This window comes from Arachis ipaensis, chromosome B9 (genome assembly GCF_059453495.1).
Source record: "Arachis ipaensis isolate K30076 ecotype BB chromosome B9, ASM5945349v1, whole genome shotgun sequence".
Lineage (NCBI taxonomy): Eukaryota > Viridiplantae > Streptophyta > Magnoliopsida > Fabales > Fabaceae > Arachis > Arachis ipaensis.
The window spans coordinates 87,735,397-87,743,321 of NC_142444.1; the positions used below are offsets into that span (position 1 = coordinate 87,735,397).

The window sequence follows — 7,925 nt, forward strand, 5'->3', positions numbered from 1 at the left end:
ATATGCCCTCTACTTGTCCATAAGCCTGTTTTCTGGAATTGTCTGCCATCTCTAATGAGATTTTAGCAGCTTGTACCTCAAAGATTCCTAGTTTCTCCATTACAGAGAGTGGCATGAGGTTTATTCCTGACCCCAGGTCACATAGAGCCTTCTTAAAGGTCATGGTGCCTATGGTACAAGGTATCAGGAACTTTCCAGGATCCTGTTTCTTCTGAGGCAATCTCAGTTGATTTAATGCATTCAGTTCATTGGTGAACAGGGGAGGTTCATCTCCCCAAGTCTCATTACCAAATAAATTGGCATTCAGTTTCATGATTGCGCCAAGGAACTTGGCAACTTGCTCTTTAGTAACATCTTCATTCTCTTCAGAAGAGGAGTACTCATCAGAGCTCATGAAGGGCGTAGGGAGGTTCAATGGAATCTCTATGGTCTCTAGATGAGTCTCAGATTCCTTTGGTTCCTCAAAGGGATACTCCTTATTGATCATTGGATGTCCCAGGAGGTCTTCCTCCTTGGGATTCACGTCCTCCCCTTCCTCTCTAGGTTCGGCCATGATGGTTATATCAATGGCCTTGCACTCTCCTTTTGGATTTTCTTCTATATTGCTTGGGAGAGTACTAGGAGGGATTTCAGTGATCCTTTTACTCAGCTGGCCCACTTGTGCCTCCAAATTTCTAATGGAGGACCTTGTTTCATTCATGAAACTTACAGTGGCCTTAGATAGATCAGAGACTAAGTTTGCTAAATTAGAGGTATTTTGTTCAGAGTTCTCTGTCTGTTGCTGAGTGGATGATGAAAAGGTTTGCTATTGTTAAACCTATTTCTTCCACCATTATTAAAGCCTTGTTGAGGATTTTGTTGATCCTTCCATGAGAGATTTGGGTGATTTCTCCATGAGGGATTATAGGTATTTCTATATGGTTCACCCATATAATTCACCTCTGTTATTGCAGGGTTCTCAGGATCATAAGCTTCTTCTCCAGAAGATGCCTCTTGAGTACTGTTGGATGCAGCTTGCATTCCATTCAGACTCTGAGAAATCATATTGACTTGCTGAGTCAATATTTTATTCTGAGCCCATATGGCATTCAGAGTATCAATTTCAAGAACTCCTTTCTTCTGAGGTGTCCCATTGCTCACAGGGTTCCTCTCAGAAGTGTACATGAACTGGTTATTAGCAACCATGTCAATGAGTTCTTGAGCTTCTGCAGGCATTTTCTTTAGGTGAATGGATCCATCTGCAGAAGTATCCAATGACATCTTAGCTAATTCAGACAGACCATCATAGAATATATCCAGGATGGTCCATTCTGAAAGCATGTCAGAAGGACACTTTTTGGTCAGTTGCTTGTATCTCTCCCAAGCTTCATAGAGGGATTCACCTTCTTTCTGTCTGAAGGTTTGAACATCCACTCTAAGCTTGCTCAGCTTTTGAGGAGGAAAGAACTTGGCAAAGAAAGCCATGACCAGCTTATCCCAAGAGTTCAGGCTATCTTTGGGTTAAGAGTCCAACCACACTCTAGCTCTGTCTCTTACAGCAAAAAGGAAAAGCATGAGCCTGTAGACTTCAGGATCTACTCCATTAGTCTTAACAGTATCACATATCTGCAAAAATTCAGTAAAGAACTGAAAAGGATCTTCAGATGAGAGTCCATAAAACTTGCAGTTCTGCTGCATCAGAGAAACTAATTGAGGTTTCAGCTCAAAGTTGTTTGCTCCAATGGTAGGGATGGAGATGCTTCTTCCATGTAAATTGGAATTAGGTGCAGTAAAGTCACCAAGCATCCTCCTTGCATTATTATTATTTTCGGCTGCCATCTCCTCTTCTTGTTCGAAAATTTCTGAAAGGTGCTTACTGGATTGTTGTAATTTAGTTTCTCTTAGTTTCCTCTTCAAAGTCCTTTCAGGTTTTGGATCTGCTTCAACAAGAATATTCTTGTCCTTGCTCTTGCTCATATGAAAAAGAGGGAACAGAAAAATAATAATAGGGATCTTTTTTACTACAGTATAGAGGTCCCTGTGTGAGTACAAGAAAAGAAGAAGAAAAGAATGTAATGTAAGGAAAGAAACACAAGGGTGAGGAGAGCAGAGATGTGAGATGAAGAGAAGTGTTAGTAGATGAATAAATAAATAGAAGGAGATGAGAGAGAAAGAGAATTTTTGAAAATTATTTTTGAAAAATGGTTAGTGATTTTCCAAAATTAAAAGAAGAAATAAATTAAAATTGAATTTTGAAACAATTAGTTAATTAAAAAGAATTTTTGAAAAAGAGGGAGATATTTTTGAAAATTAGAGAGAGAGGGAGTTAGTTAGGTAGTTTTGAAAAAGATAAGAAACAAACAAAAACTTAATTAGTTAGTTGAAACAAATTTGAAAATCAATTTTGAAAAGATAAGAAGATAAGAAGTTAGAAAAGATATTTTAAAATCAAATTTTTGAAAAAGATATGATTTTGAAAAAGATAAGATAAAAAGATATTTTTGAAAAGATATGATTGAAATTAATTTTGAAAAAGATTTGATTTTTAAAATCACAATTAATGACTTGATTCACAAGAAATCACAAGATATGATTCTAGAACTTAAAGTTTGAATCTTTCTTAACAAGCAAGTAACAAGCTTGAAATTTTTGAATCAAAACATTAATTGATGATGTTATTTTCGAAAATTATGTGATAAAGATAAGAAAAAGATTTTTGAAAAATATTTTTAAAATTTTCAAAAATAACTAAGAAAAATGAAAAAGATTTGATTTTTGAAAAAGATTTTGAAAAAGATAAGATTTTTAAATTGAAAATTTGATTTGACTCATAAAAACAACTAGATTTTTAAAAAAATTTTGAAAAAGTCAACTCCAATTTTCGAATTTATGAGAAGAAAAAGGGGAAGATATTTTTTTGATTTTTGAATTTTTAATGAAGAGAGAGAAAAACATGGTAAAGATGCAATGCATGAAAATTTTGGATCAAAACATGTGATGAATGCAAGAATACTATGAATGTCAAGATGAACACTAAGAACACTTTTAATGTCAAGATGAACACCAAGAACATATTTTTGAAAAATTTTTGATGCAAAGAAAACATGCAAGACACCAAACTTAGAAATTTTTAATGTTTAGACAATATGAATGCAAGAATGCATATGAAAAACACCATACAACACAAAACAATAAAATATGAAGATCAATCAAGAAGGTTTATCAAGAACAACTTGAAGATCATGATGAATGCAATTTTCGAAAAATGCAAGATGAGTATGCAATTGACACCAAACTTAAAAATTGACTCAAGACTCAAACAAGAAACGCAAAATATTTTTTTGAATTTTATGATTTTCTAATATTTTTTTTTTGGATTTTTCAAAAATTAATGTGAAAAAGAAAAATAAGGATTCTAAAATTTTTAATATGAATTCCAGGAATCTTGTACTCTTAGTCTAAAGCTCCAATCTGAGGGTTAGGCATGGCTTAATAGCCAGCCAAGCTTTAGCATGTAAATCAGGTGGATCAGGAACAGTAGCAGGTGGATTAGCAACAACTGGCTTGCTCTTGATAATGTTGGGTTGGAAGCCCCAATCCAAATAAATTTAGACATGGCTTTACAGCCAGCCAGGCTTCACATGCTTCATGAAACTCTAGAATTCATTCTTAAAAATTATGAAGAACATAATAAAAATTTTTGAAAAGAATTTTTATTTTTTTTCGAAAATAAAGGAGAAAAAATTTTATTTTTTGAAGATTTTTGAAAAATTTTTGAAAATAAAACAAAAAGAAAATTACCTAATCTGAGCAACAAGATGAACCGTCAGTTGTCCAAACTCGAACAATCCCCGGCAACGGCACCAAAAACTTGGTGCATGAAATTGTGATCTCAGGCAACGGCGCCAAAAACTCTGTACGCACGTCTTAATAAATCGTTTTTCATTCACAACTTTGATACAACTAACCAGCAAGTGCACTGAGTCGTCCAAGTAATAAACCTTACGTGAGTAAGGGTCGATTAACGAGAGGACTTTTACCAGTAAAGAGATTCATAGAAACAGTTGCGTTGTAGATATAGTCTCTAAACTGACAAAAATACCTTCGTACAAACGTTTTGGGTGTCACAAGTAACAAACCCCTTTAAAAAATTTTAACCGAGTATTCAAACCTCGGGTCGTCTTCTCAAAGAACTGCGAGGAAGTATGTTCTTATTATTGGCTATAGAGGTTGTAATCGGGGTTTAGAAGATGAGAGGCAAGTAATTTGAATGACAGGTAAAGTAAATGGCAATTAAAAATAAATAATTAGTGTAAAGCAAACTTTTGGCAAGGTAAGAGAAGTTGGAGGTCCAACGTAGTTATCTCTCTCAACTATAATGAAAGTTGAATCTAAACTCCACTTGATCAACCTGTACCAGGGCAAGGAAAGTCAAGGGACTAATTAAATTGACCTTTGAATCCTATTTATTTCCTAAGAAAACATTGGCATTACTTAAGTTCAGCTCAATTAGCAAGATAACGATTATCAATTATGTTGAGTTTAATAACTGTTGAGTTACTAAATTCTTAACCAGAACCAAAAGGGGAAAAAGTAAAATTGCTAGAATAATAAAAATGTCCTTAGATGGGAAGCAATGGTAACTTAAATCAAAGAGAACAATCATAAACTGAAAATACCTCAATTATCATTAATTCAAATAATAGTCTGTAACATGGAAGAATTCTTAGATCAAGTTATAATAATCAATTCAAATGTTGGAATAAATAAATAGAAGTAAAACTAAAATAAAAGAACATTAAACCTGGGATCCAGAGTTACTCTTAAAACAAGAAGAAATCCTTAATCCTAAAAGAGAGAGAGAAGATCTCCCTCTCAACTAAATCTAAATCATTGAAAGGTAAAATATGCGAGCTCTCTTTGAATGGGTGCATTCCCACACTTTATAACCTCTGGTCTATGCTATCTGTACTTGGATCTGGGCCAAAAAGGGCTTCAGAATTTGCTCGGGGCGTATTCTGTAATTTCTGGTGCGTGGCCTCTGTCACGCGTCTGCGTCGGTCACGCGGTCGCGTCATTTGGAGCTTTTCCTTTCCATGCGGTCGCGTCAGTCATGCGACCGCGTCATATGCGTTCTGCTTAAGGCGCGCGGTCGCGTCAGTCATGCGGCCGCGTCGCTGCTGATTCGTGCTTGGCATGCGATCGCGTCATCCATGCGATCGTGTGAATACCAGTTTTCTTAAAGCTCCGTTTTGCTTTCTCCTTCCATTTTAGTATGTTTCCTTTTCCATCCTTTAAGCCATTCTGCCTTAGAAAATCTGAAACTACTCAACATACTGATCACGGCATCGAATGGAAATAAAGGTAATTAAAATAATTAATTTTTAAAGCTTAGGAAACATATTTTTCATTTACATCACATAATAAGGAAGGGAAAGTAAAATCATGTAATTAATGTGAATAAGTAGGTGAAGGATTGTATAAATCACTCAAATTAAGCACAAAAGAACTCATGAAATATGGGTTTATCATCGATCCCACGGAGATTGTTGGTATGAAGCAAGCTATGGTCATCTTGTAGATCTCAGTCAGGCAGATATCAAATAGTTATGGAGTTTTCAAAAATAATAATAAATAAACAGAGAATAAAGATAGAAATACTTATGTATATCATTGGTGAGAATTTCAGATAAACGTATAGAGATGCTTTCGTCCCTCTGAACTTCTGCTTTCCTGCAGTCTTCATCCAATCAGTCCTACTCCTTTCTATGGCTGGCTTTATGTAAGGACATCACCATTGTCAATGGCTACTTTTCATCCTCTCTGTGAAAATGGTCCGATGCGCTGTCACTGCATGGCTAATCATCTGGAGTCATCACCGTGGTCAATGGCTGCATCCTATCCTCTTGTGAAAATGGTCTAAATGCTCTGTCACAACACGGCTAATCATCTGAGGTTCTCGATCATACTGGAATAGGATTCACCCTCCTTTTGCATCTGTCACTACGCCCAGCACTCGCGAGTTTGAAGTTCGTCACATTCATTCAATCCCAGAATCCTACTTGGAATACCACAGACAAGGTTTAGACTTTCCAGATTCTCATGAATGCCGCCATCAATCTAGCTTATACCACGAAGATTCTGATTAAGAGATCCAAGAGATAATCATTCAATCTAAGGTGGAACGGAAGTGGTTGTCAGGCACGCGTTCGTGGGGGAATGATGATGATTGTCACGTTCATCACATTCATGTTGAAGTGCGAATGAATATCTTAGAAGCGGAACAAGTTGAATTGAATAGAAAAACAGAAGTACTTTGTATTGATTCATGAGGAACAGCAGGGCTCCACACCTTAATCTATGGAGTGTAGAAACTCTACCGTTAAAAATACATAAGTGATGAAGGTCCAGGCATGGCCGAATGGCCAGCCCCCCAAACGTGATCACAGGATCAAAAATACAATCCAGGATGTCAAATACAATAGTAAAAAGTCTTATTTATACTAAACTAGTTACTAGGGTTTACAGAAGTAAGTAATTGATGCATAAATCCACTTCCGGGGCCTACTTGGTGTGTGCTTGGGCAGAGCTTGAAGTTTCCACGTGGAGAGGTCATTCTTGGAGTTGAACGCCAGTTTGTAATGTATTTCTGGTGTTCAACTCTGGCTTGTAACGTGTTTTTGGCGTTTAACTCCAGACTACAGCGTAGAACTGGCGTTCAACGCCCTTTTGCGCGCCATTTTGAGTTCTGTAGCTTCAGAAAATCCACTTTGAGTGCAGAGAGGTCAGAATCCAACAGCATCAGCAGTCCTTCTTCAACCTCTGAATCTGATTTTTGTTCAAGTCCCTCAATTTTAGCCAAAAAATACCTGAAATCAGAGAAAAACACACAAACTCATAGTAAAGTCCAGAAATGTGAATTTAACATAAAAACTAATGAAAACATCCCTAAAAGTAACTAGATCCTACTAAAAACATACTAAAAACAATGCCAAAAAGCGTATAAATTATCCGCTCATCACAACACCAAACTTAAATTGTAGCTTGTCCCCAAGCAACTGAAAATCAAATAGGATAAAAAGAAGAGAATATACTATAAATTCCAAACTATCGATGAAACATAGCTCCAATCAGATGAGCGGGACTTGTAGCTTTTTGCCTCTTGAATAGTTTTGGCATCTCACTTTATCCATTGAGGTTCAAAATGATTAGCATCTATTAGGAACTCGGAGTTCAGATAGTGTTATTGATTCTCCTAGTTCAGTATGTTGATTCTTGAACACAGCTACTTTATGAGTCTTCGTCGTGGCCCTAAGCACTTTGTTTTCCAGTATTACCATCGGATACATAAATGCCACAGACACATAATTGGGTGAACCTTTTCAGATTGTGACTCAGCTTTGCTAAAGTCCCCAATTAGAGGTGTCCAGGATTCTTAAGCACACTTTTCTTTTGCTTTGGACCTTGACTTTAACCGCTCAGTCTCAAGTTTTCACTTGACACCTTCACGCCACAAGCACATGGTTAGGGACAGCTTGGTTTAGCCGCTTAGGCCAGGATTTTATTCCTTTAGGCCCTCCTATCCACTGATGCTTAAAGCCTTGGGATCCTTTTTATTTATCCTTGCCTTTTGGTTTTAAGAGCTTTGGCTTTTTCTGCTTGCTTTTTTTTTTCTTTCTATTTTTTTTTCGCTATTTTTTTTTCTGCAAGCTTTGTTCTTTGCTGCTTTTTCTTGCTTCAAGAATCATTTTTATGATTTTTCAGATTATCAAATAAGATGTCTGATCTATCCAAGGCCACTGTAAGTTTCATGAATGAAACAAGATCTTCCATTAGAAATTTGGAAGCACAAGTGGGCCAGCTGAGTAAAAGGATCACTGAAATCCCTCCTAGTACTCTTCCAAGCAATACAGAAGAGAATCCAAAAGGAGAGTGCAAGGCCATTG

The 7,925-nt window shown here is 36.4% G+C and overlaps 1 non-coding gene across 1 annotated transcript; it reads left to right on the plus strand.

The window, feature by feature from the left end:
• Window positions 1-1,314: 1,314 nt before the first annotated feature.
• Window positions 1,315-1,422, plus strand: LOC148545356 (small nucleolar RNA R71). Its single transcript, XR_015900643.1, has one exon. It is a non-coding gene; the product is annotated as a small nucleolar RNA R71 (small nucleolar RNA).
• The last annotated feature ends 6,503 nt before the right edge of the window (window positions 1,423-7,925 follow it).